Below are 26,532 nucleotides of genomic sequence, written 5' to 3'. Positions count from 1 at the left end.
GTGCTACCCTTTTATTTATTTATTTATTTTCTTTTTAGGATGGAGTCTTACTCTGCCACCCAGGCTGCAGTGCACTATCTTGGCTCAAGGCAGTCTCAACCTCCTGACCTCAAGTGATCTTTCTGTCTCAGCCTTTTTAATCTCTTCATTTTTGAATGAAGATTTAACTGACAAGATTTCCAGAGGGCAAAAAGCAAAAGTTAAGCCTAAACAGTAAGCATATAGGTGTGTGGGGGGATTGGGGGTGGGTACCAAGGAGCTCCCAGGAATCCTAAAGGAAGCTCCAGACACGTGGGCTGCCCAGGCCCTGTTAGAACCACAGTCTTTGAAGCTGAAAGCTCTTGCTTCAGTGGGTCCTGGACTCATTTCCTGTACCCTGCATTTCCCAACTGCCAGGGAAAAAATAAGAGTTCCCTGATGGTAGAGGGAGAGGAGAGTCACATCATTGCATCATCTGTAAAATGCTGATTCCCAGGCCGCCTGCACTAGCATTTCTATGGGAAGTCAGATGCAATTCAGGATGTGTCCTCAGCCTCCAGGGGGTGGTTCTTAGGATCTGTCTGATTTCTCCCAAGGCTCCCTGCCTGGCCCTAGGAGTCCAGTGCCAGGATCTGCTTGGGATCTGCAGTTTCAAGAGCATTATCACGCCTCCTCTTGTCTTGGGTTCCCAGCGTGTCTGTCAAGAGTGCTGTGAGCAGAAGGGAGCACTGAGCTGGGACAGGTAGCTGCTTCCTGACAGGAGACCATGAAGGAGGACAGTGGGCGATGGGGAGGGAGGGAAGCCAGACCTTGTGCAGGTCTCATGGGCTCTGCACTCAGCTCCTGGGGCCTCTCACTGATATCCAGGCTCAGAAGGGAGAACAGAAAGGCTGCGAGCCTCTCTGAGCCCTGCTGAGGACCCTGAGCAATCCCCCTGCACACAGTGCACCGACCCCGTCTGCATCCTGAGCGTCTCCCAGCCAGCGGCCATAACCCGGCCCAGTCTTTTAAAGAAGAAAGCTGTGGTACCACGGAGGCTTCTCCGGTCCCTGAAGACAGCGCCCCCTTGCTTCTCTTGCAAGTTGTTGATTGTTTCTTGATGCTGCTTTTCCAGGGACCCTTTGCAGTCCGATTTCTCATCTCAAATCCTCTTGAAATCGTTTGCTTTTTAAAATATAAATTGTCACCGAACACTCAAGTTTTTGACATTCTCAACTGTGGCCGGGAGAAGTCTCTAAACCCTGCCCCTTCTGCTCCCAAGGAAGGAAGTTCAGTGACTCAGGGTGATAGCTGGGGGCTACCTGTGCCCATCAGGGTGCCTTCCATCCACCCCATCCCTTCTCTAACAGTCCTTCCTTTCCTGGGCAGAGACTCCCACAGGGCTCACCAAGTCCCCCCAAATCAGAGGGGGCAGGCCACGTGCAGCACCCTAACTTGGGCTTTATGAGCTCAGGGTCTTAGGAGGCTTTTAAAGCGGTTTCTTGATGCTGGGAAAGACAAAAATCGCAAAAGATCAAAGCCATTGGTTATCCCAGTCTCTGCAATTATATATAATTCACAAAAAATAATGCAGTTATCTGTATATGCAGCATGCAGGGGTCAGAGCCAGACAGGACCCACGAGGTCAGCCTGCCGCCAACTTTTCCTGTGTCCCCGGGGGACACTTTGCTCTGGGCCTGAGAGCCACGATCCTCCATGGAGTCCTCGCCAAGGCACACTGTGCTGAGCTGGAAGGCGCCTTGGTCACAGCCTCAGGTGGACGGCCAAGGGTGGCCAGGGAGTTGAGTGACCAGGGCCCAGTCCTTGTCACTCTGCTGCCCTCTGCAGATGCATCAAAAGCCAGGAGGGCGCCTTTCAGAGGCCAAATTGACAGGGCCAACTCTAATGCCTGCACATGGTCACCTGGCTGTTGAGATCTTAACTGTAACACCAATAAGAAACCGAGAAGCAAGTAATCCTGAGGTAACCAAGCAAATCATCAGAGGCTGGGATCGTGAAGCCAAAACCTTTCCCAAGCACCAGCCAGGGGTCTGGTTTCTGCACAGATCTGGCTGGCCTGGCCCCAGGGAGATCACGGCAGCCCACCAGGTATGAACCAAGGTTTACATTAATTTGGGCTTATAATTGTTAAGAAGCCACATCTAGAAACTTCAGAAATTTCTTCAATTGTAGAAAAGGCATCACGCCATTTCTTTCACAAGCAAAATATCTTACAAAATCAATATTTGGCTGGGTGTGTTGGCTCACAACTATTATCCCAGCACTTTGGGAGGCCAAGGTGGGAGGATCACTTGAGGCCAGGAGTTTGAGACCACCCTGGGCAACATAGCAAGACTTCATTTCCATAAAAAATAAATAAACCATCCACGCTTGTCTCAAAAGAAACTTTTGAGAAGATACTCCCATTTAAGTCCTTGTTAAAAGGGCTTCCTTGCAAGAAGTTCCTCAAAAGATATATTTAAATTCATATTAAAATCATTTTCATAAAATGTGTGTGGAGAAAAGACAAGTTTAATTCTCAAAGGCTCCATTATTGAAGCAAAAATTAATATTTGTACTGTTTCTAAATTGGAATAAAATTGCAAAGATGCAAACACCATCCTATATCACAATCTATAAACCAGTCACAAATGTTAAATCAACTGTAAAAATGATTTAAAATCTACATGAATAATTTTATTAAACTGATTTGAAATCATATTTTGTGCTACCTTCACTTATTAACTGCATCTCCAACAACAAGGGAGTTATAATGGATTTTTGCAAATACAGATATGTTCTCAAATAATACTGTGATCACAAGGCAGACCTCTGCTGGGAGCATGTGACTTCCTGTCCCACAATGTGGAGAAGGGGCTCTCAGAGTGAAAGGCATCTTCTTCACACATTCACAGATCGCCATAGAGTCTCAATGGGCGCAGTTCAGATTTTATGCACAAAGGTTCATGTTCATCTTGCTCACAGTAGAGGCAAGGAGATCATTTCCCATGAGCACCCAGAATAAACTGCATGCAAAGACGTGAAGAGTCCATGAATTTCCAAAATGTCTGAAGTTTAAAAACAAAAGTGCATTTCTGGTCCAGCACATGTGGCTCACACCTGTAATCCCAACACTTTGGGAGAAGGGAGGATCACTTAACCCTGGGAGTTCAAGACCAGCCTTGGCGACATAGAGAGACCCCCATCTCCACAAAAAAGAAAAAAAAAATCAAAAAATTAGCCTGATGTAGTGGCTCATGCCTATAGTCCCTGCTACATGGGAGGCTGAAGTGGGAGGATCACTGGAGCCCAGGAGATCGAGGCTGCAGTGAGCTCTGATCACACAACTGCAGTCCAGCTTAGGTGACAGAGTGAGACCTTGTGTCAAAAATAAAACATAAAAAAGCCAGAGTGCATTTCCACGAGACCTCACTCTTGGTCACCCCTTTCATGGAGAGAAGCTCAGAGGGCTGTCATCTCTACAGCCCTCTTTTTGTCTCCTCTGAAGGAAGAAGAGCTAGACCAGAAAGTCAAGGAATGTCTCCTCTTTTCTCTGGGTGCCAGGAGACACAGAAATCAGAGTGGGGGCACTCATTACCTTTGTCTCTGGAAATACAGCAGAAATAGACATCTCAAGATGAGATTTCAAGGCATGCAGCTGTGAGCCTTCCCAGCTCCTTCTCCAATCTACACTTTCTTTGTTTCCTTCCCTTCCTGATAAGCCATCGGTTACATCTCAAATAAACCTGAATGATCTAATTTCTAAACTCTGGTTCTGCTTCCCGAAAAGTTACCCTGACAGTGGGACCAGCCGAGGTCCACAGGAGAAGAGTCTTTCAGTCTTTCACCTGTCACGAACAGTGTCCTTTCTCACTTGTCTCTGCTCACTGGCCACAGAGCAACAGATACCTTCGAGGGGTCCATCAGGTAGAAGCTCTTAGCTCATTGCACCTTGAATGCTTGCATCAGCAAACTCAAGGGCAAATCCATTTGCCTATTTACACAGCAGAAACAGAGACGAGCGGTTGCTACTCCTGATACAAATCTCTGTGGAAGTGTCTAATGGCCCCCAAAGTCTAAATGGCATATCCAGTTCCTTAGAGGTGTGGCAAACAGATTCCAAGATCAATAGGCACTGTCCTATAGATAGCTACAAGAATGAAAGCCAGAGAACATGAGGCCAGAGAGAGAAACTGAGCCCTGTGGAGCACTGTGCTGTTATCTGTGTCTCTTGGGAGTTGTGGAAACACAGCCTCTCAGCCACCTTCAGCTGCAGGAGTTTCTCAGGGGGAAGGGATTTTGACAAGGTGGGCAGGTAGGCAGTGGAACCCAGCCCAATGCCCACATGACCTGTGCAAGCAAAAGGCTATCATTCTCCTTGACCACCAGGGGATGCCTGGAGGGACCATCTCTGAGCATGTCTTGCCCTGTCTTCTTGATTCCCATCTCTAAATGTAAAAAGCTGCCTACCTCGAATACCTACCAAGAACACACTATACTGGAGGCTTTTATTGACATCCCAGCTATAGAGGCGAGCAGGATAAGCTGAAAGTACCTCCGAGTTCACATTTAGAGCTCAAGCTGTCCTCCACCCATGATGGGCAGCGATTTACCAGACAAAGGCAGCTTTCTCACCTTTCAGGCGGGGGTCACTCCCAGGACTGCTCTTCAGGTCCCAGAGATCCCCAAAGCTCCAACTGCCCACCTGGATTGAGGGCATACACTCCATCGGTTTCCTTCCCTTCCCAATACTCCATCAGTCACATCTCAAGCAAACCTGGATGCCCTGATTTCTTAACTCTGGCTCTGCTTCCTCAGAAATTAACCTGAGAGTAGCACCAGCCAAAGTCCACAAGAGAAGAGTCTTTCAGTTTTTTATCTTGTAGGAACAGCATCCTCTTTCACCTGACTCTAGGCAACCACTCCCTCTCCATCCCCAGGCAGCCTGGGCACAGGGTGGATGGCACAGGATGCCCAGAGCCAGTCCTAGCTCTGCTTACAGGACACAGAGTGATGCCTACATGCCTTAAGGAGCACTCTGCCCTGACAGCCTTCTCCACCCAGGCCCCTATCCCATCTCCTGCTGCCACCCTGCCAATTTGCTCCCCTCAGATAATATTTCCGAGTGCCTCAGCTCTGAAACACAATATCTGCCTCTTGAAGATGTGATGTGAGCTTTCACATCATTTCCCCCAAAAGTTAATTTCTGTGATGAATGCAATATACTCGAACCCATAAATCTGACCATCTGAAGGATTCAAATGGGGAATTATTGACAGCTGATGGAATCCAAGTGCGGAGATGAAGCTGCTTTTCTCATCTGTCCATCTAAATGTTGGAATGTGTATTGATTAAAATATGACTCGCTACAGAACCCAACATAAATCTAAACTCTATTAGATTAACACTAGCATTCAATTAACATAAAATGACAACGTAGGAGAAAAAGGCTGTGTGTCGGTCACAGTAATATTTTAGCTGTAAACATGAGGAACCTGACATTGGGACGTGCATTTGCGCACGTGTTGGGGTGGTGGGCACGCATGTGAGAGCTAGGTTGGGATGTGTGCCCCAGAGGCAGGAAGAGATGACTAGATGGCAGCCTTAGGGGAACTGCAGGCTTCAGCCACAGGAGGAGAAAAGGGTGACTGTGGCTGGTTGGCTTGACTCTGTTTTACCATTGCTTTTATTTAAGACTTGCCTGGGTGACCCCAGCCATGGTGCTGTGCGGGTGATGGATGTGCCACTCGGTGGCAGGCACAGGGCAGGAGACCTGTCTACAAAAGAAAAATCTGAGTCAGCTTCTCAGACACAGAGAGAATGTTTTCAGTGGGTTCAGGACTCCAGTGTGGAGCAACGAAGATTTCCCCCAGGGAGAGGAAAGCAGAGATTTGAAGACGAACTGAAAAAAATTCATATCGGAGTCTAAGCAGAGGAAGGCCAAACAGAAAAGTGATGAAACAACAGTGATGTCATGCGTGCCCCTGAAGGGCCAGGCGCTGTGCTGGGCTTCTGCTCAGATCTGTCACTGTTTCAGGTCTCATAGGTCACACTGATCACACAGATCACCCTGGAAGGGTCCTGGGCGGGCTGGAACGGCTGACTGTGTAGATGAGGAAATGGAGGCTCGGACAGGCTCAATTCTCATGTGACAGCAGCACTGGGGTCCTCACCCATTCCCCTGGGCCATCCCCCGCAGGCTATTTCCACATATGCCAAAAGCATACGGGGGTTTCTGGCTAAGGGGGTTCTCCAGTCATGGGCTCTCATTGGATTAAAGGGCCAGAGGATGAAGGCTCCAGGAATACACTCAACCAAGACAGGATTGGGGCTGGCTTATAAACACCCCAGCTTTCTTGAGGTGGTCCACAGAGTTCCTTGGAGGGTCCCAGCAGGAATAAGACTCCATCTCCCACAGAGTTCACCTGCTTCAAAACGCGCCCACATCCGCTCCCCCTACTCCCTCCTTGTACTTCCTGGGATCTTCTCCCCCTCCTCCCGAAAAACTGCTTGTGCCTAAATCCTTATCCTAGGGTATGATTCCAGAAGATTCCAAGCAAAGGACTAAAGTCACAGAACTCGTAAGTGGCAGCAGAGAATTTGATGTGTTTGCTTTTAAAACAGCTTCTCATCATCCCCCTACCCCATGCTCCTACTAACAGATTCTTGAGCTAGAATTGGAGAGAAATGGGATTAAAACATCACTACAAAAAAGACAGAGGTTTGTAGACCGCGTCTTTCAGATTTGACCTTGTTTGCTGTATGGACCCTGAACTATGCTTTGCTGTAGAAATAATGCCCCGTATCTAATTGGGTGCCCAGGCTAACTCTCAAAGCCCTCTTAGCATCTGGTTCACATGCTCACCAGTTCGCTATTTCAAACACATCATTCCGATGTAAAATACTGCATGTGAAGGTACGAACTTGGGAATGCCAGAAACACACCTGAGCAACGGCAGCCCTGGGGTGGCCACTTAAGTCTCTGTATCATCAGCACAAGCACGGCCTCTCTGCACATACAGACTTCTCCAGGGCAGGAGACACTCCAACTGGCAGATCATTTGTCAGAAGTTCTGAATTGCAGAATAAAAAGGGAAGATATTTTCTTTCTGTCTGGGTTCAGTTTCTCTGGCCAAGTAATCTATCTTGTTTTGAATAAAATATTATGGCAAGGAGAAAGAGACATTGAGCTGGGAATCGGGTGACCCAAGTGAAGGTCTGGACGACGCCAGTGATTGCCATAGCCTTGGCTGAGTGGGCGGGGTCCCAGGGCGGTGACCATGCTCCATAAAGTCCTACTGAGAAAAGAACTCCTGGGTAGATGATGGGCCTGTCTTGATGTCTCCAGTCCAGTGGCCACAGACCCTCCCAGGGATCCTTCCAGCTGCACCAGGACTGGAAGGACATTCTCAGGGATCTTGCCAAGCAAGGATCTTGGCAGCCTCCCAGGGTCGGAAGAACGCATTTTGAAATTGCAACCACCCAAGTTGAGGCTGTTTGTTCGTCACTGAACAAATGTCTGCTGAGTATCTATTTATACCTAGTGCTTCCTGAGATAGCACAGGTGCTATAAACACTAGTTAGACATATCCCCGTGTCACATGTCACCGCAGACTGCCCGCCTCCTCCTCTCCTCTGGTCACTGAGGAAGAGCCACCTCCATCCAGTGAGGCTGTGCCCTCTCAGCACCTGGGGCCTCCACCCCTTCCCCGCTTCCCCTTCTCCTTCTCCCCTAGTTCTTCCTGCTCTGCACCCTGAAGCCCCAGAGTCACTTGGATGAAGCCACCATTATCTCTGCTGAGTTGACAAGGCCTCCGTGACCTGGCCACAGTCTCTCTCCAGGCCTGTCCCTCATTACTGCCTCCACACCCTCTGCATCTGCTCCAGGACAGACCCTTCAGCTCCCCAGCTGGGCCAACCTTTCCAGTGATCATCACATGCCACTCCCTCAGCTGGGAAGCCCCCATCTATGTTATGGGCACCTAACTATTTCCTCCAGATTTCAGACTGGACACATGACCCCTTCCCCAATGTCAAGCCTGAACATGGGTCATTGGTGATTTGCCTAAGGGCACCACCCATGCTGAGTTAAACCCCCTAGGTACCTGTGGGCCTGCACCGTGGCGATCCCCTGGCAGACAGGATAATGATGCATTCATCCTTGTTCCTCTAGGGTCTGTGGAGAGCCTCACATGCAGAAACATGTGTGCTGAGTGAACGGGATGATTGAATGAGAAAGGGAAGGGCAGGGGAGGGGAGGAGTCTCAGAGGAAACCTGAGGCTGGGCCCTAGGGATGGGCAGGATGGGGTGGGGAGAGGAGCCTGGATAGAGCAGCGGAATGTTCTTGGTCATGAAATGGGCAATCATTCATCCCTTTGACAGAGCGGAGAGAGCACCTTCTCTGCGCTCTCGCTGTTACAGCCTGGCAGGGGTACAGCAGAGAGCCAGGCTCCTGGGCTGGTGGGATGGACCTGGGAATGGCTCCTGCCTTCCAAACCTGCCTGAAGGGCGTGGGCAGCAGAGGCACCAGGGGGCTAGTCCGGAAAGGTGTCTTTGGGGAAGGAAGGCCTCTGTCTCTGTTCTCAGACCACCAGGAAGAGCCTGGGAAATGCCTCCCCCAGTAAAACCAAATGAATCTCTCTTTGGACTTCATAGTGAACAGTTCATTCCCTGAGACCTGTCTCCGGAGGAGCTCAGTGTCTAACCTGGCAGGGCCGAGAAGACAGCGATGACAAGGACTATATTAACAGCCTGTGTTGAGTAGGTGCTTGCCATGGGCCGGCCATCCCACAGACAGCCTTCCTGGCATAGATTTTTCTCATCTGATCTATAGGACTGTCCTACACAGGTGCAGTCATCGTGACCACGGATTTCACAGGCAGAACACCCAGCCCAGATTAATGCCACAGTTTTCCAAGGCCACTCAGCAAATGAGGGCAAAAGACGGGATTCGAACCCAGGCATGCTGATCCCAGTGCACTAAGCGAATGAGAAGGGGCGCATGAGGGGAGGAGTCTCAGAGGAAGCCCGAGGCTGGGCCCTAGGGATAGGAGGGATGGTGAGGGGAGAGGAGCCGCAGGAATTCGTGCCCCCATTGCACTAAGCCTCCCAGGAACCCCTCCTTCTGCCAGCTTCTGGCACGTAGCCAAATGACGCCATGCTGCGCGAGAGACTAAGAAACCCGTGAGTCCCGGAACCGCCCTCTCCCACCTGGGCAGGATGAGCGGAAAGGGAAAAGCTGCTTTGGAGAGAGGCAGATGCAGGCGCGAGTCTGTGTGACTCTGGGCTCAGCTCTTTTGCCCACTTCGTTCTCTTCCCTCCTGTAGATGCAGGAACAACCCAGTCCTCCCTAGGCCATAGAATCCCTCCAGCCTAGCACACAGCAGGCGCTCTATTCGTGCACATTGCCACAATGAATACATCATTGAATAAAGCGGTTATCCTGAGGTCTTTTCTCCTCTAATTTTTCCCAAAGGTAGGAACAGTTTTTATTTCCATACTTGCTCCGGAAACCCTGGGAGACGGCAAAATCGAGTGTTTGTCATTTGGTCCTCCCTACCCCACCCAGCCCCCCCGCAAGCTTCTTCCAGGTTTTAGGAAAGTGGAACCTTGTCCTTCTGCGAGGATCGGGCGCCCTCTTGCGGCCACCTCGGGATTCCCAACGCTCAGGTACCTGCCGCAGTAGAGTGGGATTCTTGGGGGCCGAGGACGCGGAGGCCATGGGACCGCCTCGCCTGCCTGGGGAAGTGGCCTGGCAGTCCCAGACACTCCAGAAGCCTGTCCCTTCTTTATTCATCAGCCTGGACACCGAGGATGAGTCCCCGGAGAAGCTGACCACGGTCAGGCACCGCCTAAAGGGAGTGTGTGAGGGATGGGGGCCGCCCCTCCCGCAGGCGCAGGACTCAGCCGTCGCAAATGCCAGTGGTCCTTGGAACACGTCTGCCCGGCTCAGCCTACCAGATGCCCAGTTTGGGGAAGCGCGTGAGGAACAGAAATGGAGGAGACCCGACCAGACAAGAGGCATTTTCCCCAGCTGCAGGTGGTGTCATTTCCTCTCCAAAAACAGACAGGGAGCACCAGCCGCCTGTGCATAGCCCCAGTGTGGCATTGGGAGAATTGCTCCTGCTGTCACCTTCCCTCCAGGAATGATCTAGCTGGGCTCTGGGAAGCCTTAGTTCCAGGGGCAGGGGCCGCCATGGGCACGATGCACCCAGGCGTATGAGGGGGTCCCCCGACACCACCTGCCCCCCTGCCAGTTCCGAGACCATCCTCACTGAGCTGCTCCTCCGTGGCCTGGCCCTTCTAAACCTCTGTCTCCATCTTCTGGGCATTTGGGGTATGGGGTTCCCTTTCCTGATTAACCGGAAATGCCTCAGGTATCTTACACTTGCTCCAACTAGGCTTGGGCACACAGGTGGTCCTCAGGAATCAGAGCTGGCTTGGAGGTGGAATGAGTTGGGAGCTCCTATGATCACAGCAACAAATGACTTTTCCACCAGCCAGGAACTGGGCACCTCCCACGCGGCCCCTTCACATGGCCTCGAAGTGGGTGTGGCAAATGTGACTCACCTCATAGAAGGGACCCACACCGAGCCCCCAGGGAGCCATCAGCAGTGAGAGGCAGCGCAGAGGCTGGAGCCGGCTTCCCCTCATCACAGATCTAGGTCAACTGTAAAGTAACAAACTTGGGTGGCTCCATCTTCACGGATACCTGGGAGAGGCATAACAAGGGTCCCTCCTCAGAGTCCTTTGGGGCTGCAGGGACCCCCAACTTGGACGCCAGGATCCTGAGCTTTTAAGCTCCCAGAAGGCGCCCCCACACAAACCTCAGAAACACCAGGAAGCACCTGTAGCTTGGCCTGGGACAGGGTTAGCAGTGTATTAGGCAGAAAATTCTAGAAGGGACCTCTGACTGGCCCAGGGATGCAGGACCTGTCCTAGCAAGCAAAAGAACGTCAATCACACCCCCTCCCCTCAAACTCAAGGTCAGGAGCCCCCACTGTAGAATCTCTACATGGGGTGGAGTCTCCAGGGCAAATAAATATCTTAATTTTGCAGAAGCTTATTTCCTGGAGAGAGAGAAAATGTGGCCAAGACCATCATCATGCACTAAACAATTAAATTCTTTCTACTGTTGCATTTAAAATCCAAGAAGAATCCAGATAGCTTGGAGCAGTTAGCACTTATGAAGGGCACTCCAGTCATTTTGGAGCCAATTACATGTCATTTTGATAGAATTCCTTGAAAGGATGGTGCCCTGAGGACCTGGCTTCAAATCTAGCCCCACTGATTACCAGCTGTGTGACCTTAGACAAGTTACTTAACCTCTCTGAGCCTGCATTTCCCCATCTATGAAATAAGGCTACTAACAATGTATACCTTACAGGGTTTGACCTTCACAGCATAGTTCTTAGCACATTGCAAGTACTCAAGACATGCTGGGTGTATACTAACACTGCTGCTCTGCTATCGTTATCTAGTACTGTAGTAAATAGGCAGGGAGCTGTTCATGCACTCTGTATCTAAGACAACCTGACATACTCTGGGCTTCCAGAGCAGATAGGTCTTCATTTAGTCTGCGAATCTGAAAAGGTGAGATTACCTCACTTCTCGTTAATAAAAAATAAAAATAAAACTAGAAAAACTCTAGCTAAAAACGAGTCTTCTGACATTGTTTTATACACAGTCATGGTCAGTCCCTTCAATTAACCTTGATCCAGGCCGTTGGGGATGCTTCGGCATTTCAGGTCTCCTAACCACCCACCTTCCCACTGACAGGCAGCTTCGGCATGGGCGAGGCCTCCCTGATGGACGCAGAAACAGCTAACTCACACAGAGGGAGAGACTGATAGTGTGGGAGGTTGCAGGTGCCCCCTCCCTGCACCCAAGAGCCAGCCAGGCACTAACCCATCTTTTCCACCAGGCAGGCCTGTGTGCACATCGCCCCTGCTCTGCTATTGGGACAGGCGACTGCTCCTCTGAGCCTCAGTTTCCCCTTCTGTAAGCTGGGGATAATTACACCTGTCCAGGCGTGTAAATGAATTCAGATGGAGACAGTACCTGGTGCAGGGAGGCCTGCAGCACACAGCATGTGTTCGGTCATTAGTCCTCGGTGCTATGCTACTGCAAGATGCTAACAAGTTTAGTTTAAACAAGAGGGCCCAGCTCACAGCACAGTTTGCATTCTTGGGAGAACTGGGTGGGGCAGGAGCTCACACCAAGGTAGGCCTGAGAACAGCTGCCTCAAGGGTCAGGGAACACTCAGCACCTGCTCCCGTGGCCCAGGAGACATGAGCCCAGGGTTACGACAACTTGTGACTTTTCCAGAAATTGCCTGATATTTTGCCTGTAAAATATCCTGGATTTTCAATGTGAATAAGTCTTTTAAAACATGCATACATACATATATTTTACATATATATTTTTGAATATATATATCGTGTGTGTGTATATATATATATATTATATATATACACACAAAGAAAACAATGAAGCAATTAAAAGGTATTTCTGGGTCCCAGTTCTGAGGCAAGGGAAACTAGATCCGCAAGGTTTCCAGCTCCCGCCTTACCCCATGTGTGGGCTTCTGAGGATTCTGCTACCCCCAGAACCCAGAGCTGTTCCTAGAACACCCCACCTTGAGGCTCGGAAAGCCCCTCTCAAAGCCTAAATAGTAATAGAAAGGTGGGTTCCACTTCTGTGCAGTGGTCGCCATCTACTGGTGGAAGGACGTGAGTGCAGCCAGCGCCTGCCGGGATCCTCAGCAGAGGATGGGAAGAGAGGGGAGGGAAGAGAGGAGGGAGGAGAGGGGAAGGAAGAGAGGAAGGGAGGGAGGAGATAGGGGAAGAGAGAGGGGAGGGAGGAGGTAGGGAAAGGGAGGGAGAAAAGAAGAGAGGGCAGGAGGGAACATGTCGGACCCGGCCAACTTCCGATGTGAGAAGGAACCCAGCAGCAGGGCCTGAGCCACCTCATCAAAGATGAGAAGCAGCTTAGGCGTCCTGGGTGATGGGGGAGGCGGAGGCATTGCACCTGCTGCTGGGAGGTCTGGGCCTGAGCTCGGAACCTCCTGGGAGACCAGGTGAGCGGTGATCAGCAAGTGCGCATGCACAGGTGTGTCTGTGGCACGTCTGCGGACAGTCACCGTCTGTCTAGATCAATCCTACAGCAACAAACTTGGTGTAGCCCCATCTTCATGGATACCTGGGTGAGATGTACCGAGGGTCCCTCCTCAGAGCACTTTGGGGCTGCAGGGACCCCAGCCTGGACCCCAGGATCCCAAATAAAGTCTCCCAAGAGGGGTCACCACAGGAACCCGACACACCAGGAATCTCCTGTCCATGCAGTGCAATGTCTCCAGACAGTGACCACTCCTTTCCCCTCAGCCCTCTGATCCCCTAGTGACAGTGCCTGCTGCCTAGGGCCCCCCAAAGACCCAAACCCCAAAGCTCTCCACGCTGCTGCTGATCCCCATAACCTGTTTTCTAGGAGCACTTTGTCCAGCAAAAGGGAAACCTGGCTTGTTTCCTCAAGCCTGGAATGAACATGGAAAGGGTGCCTTTTTAGCAGAAGCAAGGATCTCCAAATGGTTTCGAAACAAAATTTACTCAGTGCCAGACTCTTCTGGGCCAGTCACATGGCCCTTGAGTGACCACGATCTTCAAGAGCCACTTTCAGGAAACGCAGCAAAGGTGCTTTTCCTGTGAAACACCAAGCCCAGGCAGGCCCTCCTCAGCCCACAGGACCATGGATCTCTCAGCTGAGCTTCCTCCACTGACGTCCCCCCCCCGATTCTGCTGTGTGCAGGGAGCAACATAAAAATGTCCCCCAAGACAGCTCTTCAAACAACGCATACTGCTTATGGATTATCATTATTATTATTATTATTGACGGAGTTTCGCTCTTGTTGCCCAGGCTAGATTGCAATGGTGCCATCTCGGCTTACTGCAAGCTCTGCCTCTCGGGTTCAAGCGATTCTCCTTCTTCAGCCTCCCTAGTAGCTGGGATTACAAGCATGTGTCACCATGCCCAGCTAATTTTGTATTTTTTGTAGAGTCAGGGTTTCACCACGTTGGTCAGGCTGGTTTCGAACTCCTAACCTCAGGTCATCTGCCTGCCTCGCCCTCCCAAAGTGCTGGGATTACAGGCATGAGCCATAGCGCCTGGCCACTGCTTATGCATTTTGAAACTTTCTTTTAATTTTTTTACTGGATATTATTTTCCAGGCCTGAAGTGTTTCCTGTTGATTAACTCGCTTTACTCTCATGGAGCCTCTAGGAGGCACTATTGTGACCTATTTATAGGTAGATAAACAGAGGCTGGGGGTGTGAAGTGAAAAGTTGCGGAGCTAAAGAACTGGGCCGGCAGCCCGGGCATCAGCCCTCAGCACCCCCAGCCGGGAAGGGTCCAGAGTGCACGCAGAATCAGAGATCTTCATAGCAGAAAGCACTCTTTGATGCCAGCCACACTGACTCCACAGGGAGCAGAGTGTGTTCAAAGGCCAGGATTTTATTCCCCCATCCCCACCCTCCCCGATTCTCATCACTATCCAATTAAAAACAAAAACAATCGCATAAATGACACTACGTGCCAGGGACTTCATAGACATACGTGCCTTTCACAGATAGCACCCATGGAGGTGGGTATTTTTGATTCCTCTATTTTCCAGTGAGAAGTCTGAGATTCAGAGAAGTTAAGCAACTGGCCTGTGATCACCCAGATGGCAAGAGTGGAGCCTCAGTCTGGGATCTGACCAGTGCCTGTTGCTCTGAGACTGCAGAAGCCAGTTCCAGGCTCCATCCACCCCTCCCTCTAGCAGCCTGGCCTGATTCAAACGCCCAGACTGCAGGTTCCTAAATCAGCATCCATCAGCCCAAGGTCAGGGTTATTACAGTTTACACAACTACAGTCACCAAGGAATAACTAGGACAGGACAGGCTGGTTCTAGCAGCTGCTGAGAGAGGGAGAGAGGGAGAGAGGAAGAGAGAGGGAGAGGGAGAGAGAGAGAGAGAACGAACTCAGCAAGAATTCCTCTAGATAGCACTATTTGAAATCTTCCCATGATGAAATTAAAAGTGAGCCTTAAATGATTTATTTTTTTCAATCTGTGAATCTAAACAAATGATCCCCCTTCTAGGTACATGTATCATATGATCTCCTTCACAGCTGTGAAAAAATGCTATTAGTGCTTTCAAAGCAGTTTTATCACAGATTAAAGAAGCCTAGAAAAAAAATTGGCAGCCAGAGACAGCCATATGCCTACTTGACCTAGGATGGTAAACCTGTTGTTCATTCCAGAGAGGGGATTATGGCATTACTTTTAGTAAGTTGCTTTTCATATGGAAATTTCCTTTCATAGTAAAGATCTGTCTTTAATAGCATCATCCTAAAAACATGCCTATTTTTTAATTCCCTGATCATGGACATATAGATTTTTATAGTGTCTGCAAGCATACATTAATGTTAATTTCACCATTCTCCTTTGTATTTTGTTAATGTCACAGTCTGCTGTAAAACCTTGCCAAGTTTCTTAACTGTCATGTTAATTCCAAGACCTATTCTGCACTCTTTGACATTTCAGGACAGAACAAGGCAGTAAAAATAGATTAGAAACAGCTTATAAGTATTATAAAATCTAGAACTTTACAGATGGTGGAATTAGGTCTGCTGAATGGAAATTTAGCAACTCCTGAACGCAATAATATTAGAAAAGCCTATTCATTTCTAAGGTAAATATTTGGAAGGGGTCGTATAATGGGGGCTGGAGAAGTGTGGGGAAATTTATGAAATACAACAGAGTTATATTATTTTAAGAAACATACTGTATGCATATACCATATCCTGCAGAGTTTCAGTTTTCAAAGGCTTTCTCCACTGTATAAATAAAGGGTGCATAGTAAGGGCTTGATTTTATTCATGGTCAGTTCAAAGATCACACAAATTATTTCACTCAGGGGATTTGTCTGCATTTTCTTAAGTTAAAGCACAGCATTACTGTACTTAGATATTAAATGACACTACCACATGCTAAGAAATTTGCAGGAATGGACACGAAATTAGACACTGTTTTCTTAAACTGATTGCTAAAGAATGCCCACTGTTTAAACCTGCACTATCCATTTCAAAGGGAAGTATTGGCTGATTTCAGGAAGTTTAAAATCAGCTCATGGAGAAGCAGGACAAAGTTAGGGTTAAATGTGTTTTTCTTCCTCCCCAAAGGGGAAACTATTTCTTAAAAAAAAAAAAAAAGAAAGAAAGAAAGAAAAAGAAAATACTTTCCCCTTTTTCTTTAAGGAGAACTTATTATTTCCATCATCCTCGTTGAGTTGTTGATGAATAGTTCACATCCCCTGCCAAGCCCCACCCTTGTCTATTTTCTAAGCTCTTTCCTCATTATTTGCTCAGCCTTTTCCCACAGCCCCGACCCGCCGTCAGGGCGGCTTAAACACAACACAGCATTAACATGGGGAAATGGCTTTCAGTTTCCAATTGATCTCCTAATACGTTATGTTGAAATGATAATTGGTACACTCTTCATTGAAAAATAAGAGAGAAAAACTACTTCTCAGTCACCACCAGGTATTATCTTAGTTCATGTATTCGGAACAACCAGATACATTCAAAAAAACAAAACAAAACAAAACAAAACAAAAAACTATCCCCCCCATCTGCGGGAGAGACTGCAGTCCACAATTCTTTTCAACTGACATAATCCAGATTGATTCGTTCAGCAGATAAAATTCAGGCCACTTCTGCCCTTTATGGGAGCAACATAATACCAGTCTTTATTCAGTAACAATGTAACATAATGAGATCGGAATGTGCAAAATGACTGTTCTTAAATTACTGTGCCTCACAAGGGCCCAACACAAGCTGGGACTTAATGTAAAAAATCATTAGGCACAGATTACTAAAGTGCTCCTGCATTAAGGAGGTCAAACCGAGTCTGTTTATGGCATTTTTCAGGACAGAAAGTCTTTGCTAATATCTCGATGATGACTGTGTTCTGGGGGGCCCATCCCAGCACCCACAGCTCAGCACTGCGTCTCCACCCGGGAGCTGGGAGGCAGAATTAAGAGAGGACAGGGCATGAGATGGCGTCGGAGGGAATCCACAATCACGTGCTGTTTTCGGAAAAGTTGGGTGCATCAAATAATTTAAGCTCTGAGCTATTAAGTTACGTTAATTTCAAGATCGTCAGGGGATGGTTATTCAAACACATAGAATATTTGGAAAATAAAGAAAAGCACAAAGAAGGAAGAATCATCTCCCACCATCTCAATACCTAGAGATAACCCCTGGCCATTCTGAACATAAATTCATCCCCAATTTTTTTTCTAGGCATAACTATTTAATGTTTTTATAAAATGGATGCTTCAAATACAGTTTTTCACTAAATGTTGTAAGTAATGTCAGTGTTTCCCCATGTCATTAATTATTCCTCTGCAGTATAGTTTTATAGCTACATGGTGTTTCTTCATGTGGAAGTGCCTAATTTAGCTTCAGCCCTATTCTTGAGCTTGTAAGTTGTTCTCTAAGTTTCTCCTCATTATAAAGGATGTGTTGATTAACGTCTTCTTTAATTTTTTTATTTTTTATTTTTGTTTATTTATTTTTTTTGAGATGGAGTCTCGCTTTGTCACCCAGGCTGGAGTTCAGTGGCGCGATCACGGCTCACTGCAAGTTCTGCCTCCCAGGTTCACGCCATTCTCCTGCCTCAGCCTCCTGAGTAGCTGGGACTACAGGTGCCTGCCACCATGACCGGCTAACTTTTTTGTATTTTTAGTAGAGACTGGGTTTCACTGTGTTAGCCAGGATGGTCTCGATCTCCTGACCACATGATCCGCCCGCCTCGGCCTCCCAAAGTGCTGGGATTACAGATGTGAGCCACTGCGCCCGGCCAGATTACCAGTTTAAGATCTTTATGCAAAAGTCTTTCCTCGACACGTCAAATAATTTTCTTTGGAAAAACTTCCTATAAGTAGAATTGCTGGGTGAAAGGAAACACACATTTTATATCTATTTGATACTTATATTTTATTTGGCCTCCAAAAAGCTTGCACCCATTTATATTAATAACACAGTGTTCACGGGACTACACATTTCTAAAGATGGATTACAAACCCGTTATAACAGCCTTTTCCTTTGCAGGCTACCACAAAGAGTTCTTGAACATTGCATTGCATCTGCTGACTTATATCACACAGGGATATCATGACCACTATTCGATTCTGCACACGCCCCCAAAAATCCATCATCAGGAGAAAGACTAAATTAAGAGAGGCAGTCCATGCAGTCTCTTGCAAACCTAAGGTTGCCTAAGAAGAGTCTAGAGAACTAAACCAGAGCAAAACAGAGCAGAAAAGATTTCCTTTGAATTGAAATGATTTTTTTTCAACCTGCAACTCCAAGCCTCATGCAATTTAATTTTTGAATTTGAGAGCGTTCCTGGTCTCTTATCTTGTTTAAATAGAAGACTTCCAAAATTCCAATCACTGAATCATCGGGTGGCCTCTGAGATGATGCAGTTACTCTTTGGAACACTGGGCTCACGTCTGGAGTGCAGCCTGTATTTGGTCAATGTTTGCACAGAACGAAACAGGCGCCATGTGTCAATGCAGAAGGCTGATGCAGAGCATGTATGAGGCAGAGATTTTGTGTATGTATATGTACACATGTGCACATAAATATATTTATCTATAAAATGAACATCACCATTGTGGCCTCCTCACTGAAACTCACACCATCTGAAACATTTGCATGTGATTACTAGCCACTACTGTCAATCATGACGGCACAAATCCAATACTCAGGCCACATGGCCTTGAAACTTTCAATCGATAGGAACCTTTTAAAACTGAAGCTTCAAAAAGTTGTATCAAATATATACTCAATGAGAAGAAGGTTAATTGAATAATTGATTACTCAGTAACAATTAAGTGCTCTTCAGATATCTTTGGGAAATCATGAAATATAATGGTGATAGATATTTATTAGTCTATCAGTTCTTACTGTGTTGTATATTTTTTTTGAGGCCTGAAGTCAATTTCTTTCATTTATATATTTTAACAGCAGAGTCCCCAGATGAAATGATACATACATTTTTATTTCCACACTGCCAAAGAGATGACAGGATGGAAAGGGATCCATGTAGAACCAGGGGTGTAACATCACAGCATTTCCCAACATCAGAGATGGCTTCTTTGTGACAGCTCTTGGGTAAAATAGTCAAACAACGTCTCTCAGAAAGGTGCGTGCTCCGACACTCAGTCATTTTTGTAAGGAGAGCCTGGGTGCTGAAACTGCACGCTGCCATGGCTGTTGAAGGATTCCCATCATGTGGGTTGTCCTTCCTTCTGCCTGGTTTATCTTCAAAAATAACCAGATCTGCGGGTCTCCAGAGACAAGAAAACAACAATTGTTTCTCCACGAATAGGCAGAGTGACCAGCCTGTCACTATCATTTGTAAACAAATCCCTTAGACTAGTCATCTGTGGTTTTTTCAAAGGAGGTATAGATGGGGCCTTATGAAATCATTGATATCTATTGAAGAGGATAAACACACACACACACACACACACACACACACACCCGTGTCAAACAGGGTAGAAGCAAAGACTGAACATAATCAGATTCTGCAGAAAGGTGGGTCCAAGTGCTCACTCTATAGGCCACACTTTGCACGCAGGATAAGGTTGAATCTGTGTCCCCACCCAAATCTCATGTCAAATAGTGACACGGTTTGGGGTTGTTTCCCTCATTCTGTTTTCTTTATAGTGAGTAAGTTCTCACAAGATCTGATGGTTTTATAAGCATCTGGCGTTTCCCCTGCCAGCACTTCTTCTCTTGCCTGCTGCCATGCAGACATGCTTTCCACCTTCCACCATGATTGTGAGGCCTCCCCAGCCATGTGGAACTGTGAGTCGTCTAAACCTCTTTTTCTTTATAAATTACCCAATCTTGGGTATGTCTTTATCTGCAGCTTGAAAACGGACTAATACAAATTGTAATCCCCAATGATGGAGGTGGGACCTGGTGGGAGTGATTGGATGATATGGGTGGTTTCTAGTGGTTTAACACCATCTCCCTTGGTGTTGTCCTGACAAGAGTGAGTGCTCATGAGATCTGGTTGTTTAAACGTGTGTGGCACCTCCCACCTCCCTCTTTTCCTCCTGCTATGGCCATGTAAGAAGCAGGTGCCTGCTTCCCTTTCGCCTTCCACCTTGACTGTAAGTTTCCTGAGGCCTCCCCAGCCATGCTTCCTGTACAGCCTGCAGAACTGTGAGCCAAATAAACCTCTTTTCTTTATAAATTACCCAATCTCAGGTATTTCTTTATAGCAGTGCAAGAATGGACTAATACAATGCATCACCATCAACTTTCCCCAAGAGTTCAAGAATCTCTAAGAAATCCCCACACAAATGGTAAAGTCAGATTTCCTGACAGCAAAACTTCAACATCCCTAATGGACCCACCTGAGAGCTGACAAACTGTCTAAATACAAGAAACCTATTATAAACAGGAGTAAAAACGAATGTTTACTTATATACCTACCAACTAGGCCAAATGTTAGCAAGTTTATGTCTCTGTGTATTTTCTCATTTATTCATTCAAGAAATATGTGCTGAACCTCTTCTCTTGGCTGGTCACTATAGTCGGTGAAAGGGACTAAGCTGTGAACAAGACAGATGCTTTCTGACTGGTTAGAGTTTTTAGTTCAGTGGGAGAGTCAGACCAGAAGAAAAAAGAGGAAGAAGTCAAATACACGTAATTTTTAATCACTGCTAAGAAGTTAAAAAGGGACCGAGAGAGGGAATAACAGAGAAATAGGCATTTTTGACTGGAAGGTAAGAAACTGTCAAAGAATGACAAAAACTTGGCCAGGCAAAGCCAGGTGTGTGTGTGTGTGTGTGTGTGTTGTGTGTGTGTGTGTGTATGGGGTGTGTGTGTTTATGTGTTGGGGTGGAGAGAGAGTTTGTCATTCATTCCAGGCATTGAGAATAGTATATTCAAAGACCCTGGGGTATCAACAAAGAGCTGGAAGTGTTTAAAGATTGGAGAGAAGATCTGTGGGTTGGAGCAGAGCTTGAGAGATGAGGTTGAAGGTTGGGCAGTGACCTGATCACTCTGGGCATTGTGGCTGAGGGGAGCTTGGGTTTTAATCAAATGGGAATGGAAAGGCCAGGCATGGTTGCTCACACCTGCAATCCCAGCACTTTGGGAGGCCAAGGCCGGCAGATAACTTGAGGTCAGGACTTCAAGACTAGTCTGGCCAATATGGTGAATCCCTGTCTCTACTAAAAATACAAACATTAGCCAGGCATGCTGGTGCTGACTTGTAGTCCCAGCTACTCAGAAGGTGAGGTAAGAGAATCACTTGAACCTGGGAGGTAGAGGTTGCAGTGAGCCAAGATTGCACCATGGCACTCCAGCCTGGGCAATACAGCAAGACCCCATCTGAAGAAAAAAAAAAGGGAATGGAAAGTCATTGAAGGGTATTAAACAGGAGGATATATGGTCTGATTTACATTTCCAGAAGTTCCTTCTAGCCAAAAGGTGTAGAAAGGTTTGGGTAAGGTCTGTTATATCAGTTCGGCATAATCCAGGTAAGAGATGACTCCCATTCCTCGGGGTGCAGATGGAAGGGAAGGAGGATTATTGATTGATTTCTTTTTGAGATGGAATTAACAGGTCTTTCTGGTGGACTGGAGAGAGAGGAGAAATTAAGGATAACTGCAAGGTTTGAAGTTGTGAGATGTCAAAGTGGAGAAGTCAAAGAGAACATCAAAGAAGAAATTCTGGGGAAGACAAGAGAGTGGCAAGTGCCTGTTTGAATCATCGGCAGAAGAAATCTACAAGGAAGGGTGAGACCTCCCAGGAAGAGAGTGCAAGGGGAAGAGAAAGAGAACTGGGGCTGAGCCCCAAGGAGCACCGGAAGAGCAAAGAGGGTAGAGAGGGTCAGTAGGAAAGATCAAGATGTCGTCGGAGCAGTGGCAGGAATACTGAGAGAGTTCAGTCTCCTAGCTGCACGGGAGAGGTGGCTTTAGCTGGCAGCTGCCTCTTGGCTGTTGTTGCTTTCTCAGTGATCTCCCTGGAGCCTTATTGCCTGTGGACTCTCCAAGTCTGTAGAGTGATTAACTCTTCGAGGTGGATTCTATTTTCACAGTCATTACACAGAGAAGACTGAAGCTGAGGCAGTTTCGGTGACTTACGTGACATCACGTTCCAGCTTAAACTCACACAGCACCCTCTCCAGAGCTCTCCTCCAAACTGTTAGATGCCTCTGACTTTCTAAGGTGCTCTTGGATTGGAAGGTCCAGCTGGCTACATGTGGTCAAGACATACCACTGGAAGAATGCAGGGACATACTTTGAATGTCTTCTTTCTGCACTTTTCAGACCAGCACTGCCAGCATCTGTGTGGTTTTGGATGAAAATATTTTTGGGTGAATATTGGCTGATTCTTTCCAGTGTCCCTGCAAAAGGGCCAGCCGCAACTGCCTGTGAATTAACTCCAGGAGAAGGAGGCTTTGTGAAGGAGATAACTAAAGGAAAGAAAGGCCTTCAAAGCAGGTTCTCAATTTCCAGTCAGGCCATGTGCTCAGCCCTCGCATCTCCCCTGTAATTTCCATGGTTCAGACTGACCCCATGCGGAGCGGAAACATCAGAACTAGGCCCTCCAAGTCCAGGGGCACCTAATGACACTGCCTTGGTGGCCTTGCATGTCCTGCAGTGTCAGGGGTGAACCAGGCTTTCTGTTGTGCCTCGTAAAATGATGACAGGCATTGCTGCCCAGGGACACAGCCAAAGTAGACAGTGAGGTGTCACAGACCAGAGAGCAGATGTATGATTGCGTCCCTGCCGAGACGGGAATGACATCCTTTGACTCTCTGGAGAGTGTGCTGCAGAGGAACTAACCTCACTGCTCCGGTTGTACACACAGCAATATTGACAGCCAACAATTCCGTGAGCATCGTTGCACGGGGCACAGGGAGACAGAGTGACAGCACGTTTCCAGCAGGGTAGAGATGGTGCAATGTGCTCCAGCCAAGGGGATAACCAAAAGCATGGCAGAGTTTTCATATTGTTTTAATGTGATTTCACAATCCTAAGTTAATTTATTTTCTTATGCTAGAAAATAGTCCGGCACTGCCATATTCCAATATGTGCTCCAAAAAGCAGTCTGATAAAATTCATTAGAAAAGAATTCAATTCATCATATAAAACGCAGCTGTTTTATTCTAAGTAGTTCCCAATTCAGAAGACCAGGCAATTGTTCCTTTGAGTAACACCAAGGACAGCACTGGAGAGGAACCAAGGGGAGGGTCTCTAGGACTCTAGAACTCCATCTTGCTGCAGAAGCAAAAACTTATCTCATTTTGAGCCCTCTCAAGTACATGCAGACATCAAAGAAAGCGGTTTTTGTTTTGTTTTTTGTTTTTTGAAACAGGGTCTTGCTCTGTTGTCAAGGCTGGAATGCAGTGGTGCAATCCCAGCTCACTACAGCCTCAAACTCCTGGGCTCAAGTGATCCTCCAACTGCAACCTCCCGGGTAGCTGGGACTACAGGTGTGCACCACCATGCACAGCTAATTTTTACATTTTCTGTAGAGACAGGGTCCCATTATGTTGCCCAGGTTAGTCTCGAACTCCTGGGCTGAAGCGATCCTCCCACCTCAGCATCCCAAAGCACTGGGATTACAGGTGTAAGCCACCAAGCCACCATGAACAGGGAATCTTTAACCGGTCAGAGGAAAAGACACTAAAGAGCAAAAGGAGATCATTGCTAGATTCCTTCCTTGGATAAACCTGTAAAACACTAGGTTTTAGCCAAACCCTCCCCATCTTTGCAGGCCCAACTCAGTTCTGCCCTATTCCCCAGTCTCATTCCCTTCCCACTCATGACTTGGGTAGCAATGCGACTTGCATAGTTTAGCTCCATTTCCCCGAGTTGACGGCAAGCTCCTTTGAGGTGAGGGCTGAGTTCACCCTCAGTTTCTCCAGCCCTTCCCCATTCAGTGACTTCCAGTTCCCTGTACCAATCAGCATGCCAGGTTCTCAGTATTGCTCTTGTCTGGAGTTCGCAGGAGTGGAGAACTCTTGCCCCATCAGAACCCAGGATTCACCTGGGTGCTTTAGCTCTGCCTTCTGGCAAGTGCCATCTTCCTCTTTGAGGAGCTGTTCCTTAGCTCTCTAGTCCTCACAAGCAAGCCACTGGAGAGGGTGCAATTCCCAGCTAATTAAAGGTCTTGAGATCCTCCCCTCCCCTTGCATGTGGCCACAATTGGGTACCACGTATGGCTTTCTCTGAATGCAATATGTAATAGATTCTTTTATTCATATTCACAAACAGAAATGAGCAAAGCTCTCTGAGAAGATGACGAAGAGAGCAGGAAGCTCTTGCAGTCACCTGGCTACCCCTATGCAGTCTGTCATTGCAATACCGTACAAGATCCATTAAGTGCTGATTTTGCTCTGTCTTATAAATGGAAGAACATGTAGAAATTTTAACTCACGTGAGATTTGTTTAACCAGCAGCCAAATGCTGAGAGCTGTCAATCTGAGGGTCCTGTGAGTCCTCCTAACTCCCTAGATGTACCCAGTGCTAAGTCCCTAAGAACAGAGTTCTTAGTTGCAGGAGCACAGCCAGGTGCCTCAGGCCACTCCTCACTTGTTCACTGTGCAGGTGACAGCTTGAGAAATTTGGCAGCAGAAGATCCTGCCTTTAACCAGCATTCAGAAATAAAAATTTCTGAAAAGTTAGCCCTGAATGCTGCTTGGGGATAAAGAAAGTCAATGTTGTAAGCACATTGGCTTTGCCCAGCATGGAAGGTGTGTGGGCGGTGGGTGGCAGACACAGCTGAATTGTGGAGCTCAGCAGAACCTGCCTCAAGGACAGCCCTCAAATTTACCTAAGCCACCCTAGCCTTTGGGGGCACTGGGTTCCTGGTCTTCACGCAGGAAAAAAAAACAAGCTTCAGTCAGCGCCCCAATAGCACTGAGATCCATTACAGCAACAATCGCCTGGTTAAAAGAACTAAAGGCCTAGATAGTCACTGCCCAGGGAAGCAGAAAGATCTCTTTGGTTTCACCTTTATTTCATCACTCAACCAGTTGCAGTCATGAAGAAATCTTTGGATACAAGCATTCCACAGTTCTTTTGCTTTAGGACCCATGAATGTTGACTTAGGCTGTGTTTTGCCACATCTGACTCCAACACAACCCACTAGTTTCCAGGAGGGACTGGGGACGGGGTGTATATGGGTGTATGGTGGGTGGTGAGGAGTGAAGAGGCCCAAGTGAGAAGATGATCAGATGATTGTACAGCTAATGAACTTTCCAGATTTTGTGACGATCCCCAGTACTGCCCACCTAGGAACTGGATGACTACTATGCCCGGCAGCCACACCTGTTGGATGTACCTAGGTGAAGGTCAGGTTCCCTCCCCACTGAGCCCCCACAGCCTGGGCCCCAGCCCTTGGCTCACACCTGCTGCCAGGTAGCAGCCAGGGACACTTTTCATGCAGCCTGCTCATTTCAAAGGAGTGTCGGCGACAGGGAGGGGAGGATCTCAAGACCTTTAATTAGCTGGGAATTGCACCCTCTCCAGTGGCTTGCTTGTGAGAACTAGAGAGCTAAGGAACAGCTCCTCAAAGAGGAAGATGGCACTTGCCAGAAGGCAGAGCTAAAGCACCCGGGTGAATCCTGGGTTCTGATGGGGCAAGAGTTCTCCATTCCTGTGAACTCCAGACAAGAGCCAGCAGCAGGGGGGCACGCAGCCTCCACCACTGCAAACGCCCTGCGTGTGCCAAGGTAGCAGCCCTCTTTCCCTGGGGTTTAACTGTCCTGTCTGCAAACTCTTGTGTTATGAGGAAGGCAGGCTGGGCAGGACCTCTTGGCGGAGAAGGGAAGAGCCACACCTCCCTAAAGGAGGGGCTCCCACCTCTCTTCCTTCCGTTGCTCCTGCGGATCCCACCTCTCCTCTGTTCCTTGCCCCAGACATTCTAGTTTTTCAAGAGAACCTGAAAGCCAGGATTTGTAAATTTAAAAATCTTTCATTTTTAGACTGTGTGCAACCAATTAAAAGCAAAAGTATAATATCACACAAGTCAAACAAAACACAACTGTGAACTGGCTCCAGCCATCAGGCTGCTCTTCAAGTTTTCATTGTTCTCATGGGCCGCTCAGAGGGCCCCCCAGCCCTCCATGCCCTGTGTCAGCTTTGCTCCCCGAAAGTGGACATGCAGTGAGAAGACAGATGTTACACCCAGAGCTAATGTGTGGTCCCTGGACTGGCAGCACAGCTGTGACCCTGGAGCTGAAGGGCAGAAGAGAGGGTCCTCCCCAGAACTACTGAGTCAGAATCGCCACCATAGCAAGATCCATGGGGACCTGGTTGCACATGAGACTTTGAGAAACACTTGTCTAAGAACAAGTAAGATAAAAGAGTCGAGCATGGTGAAACCCTCTCTCCTCTCCAGGACTTGGAAATGCCCAGATAACAGCATCTTCCCTCGTGTTTAATCTTTTCCACCCAACCTTACTAGGCTAGAAATAGTCGCCATTCGGTCCTGGGAGA

This window comes from Colobus angolensis, unplaced genomic scaffold (assembly GCF_000951035.1).
Source record: "Colobus angolensis palliatus isolate OR3802 unplaced genomic scaffold, Cang.pa_1.0 Scaffold291, whole genome shotgun sequence".
NCBI classification, from domain to species: Eukaryota; Metazoa; Chordata; class Mammalia; order Primates; family Cercopithecidae; genus Colobus; species Colobus angolensis.
This window is presented reverse-complemented; position numbering follows the sequence as displayed.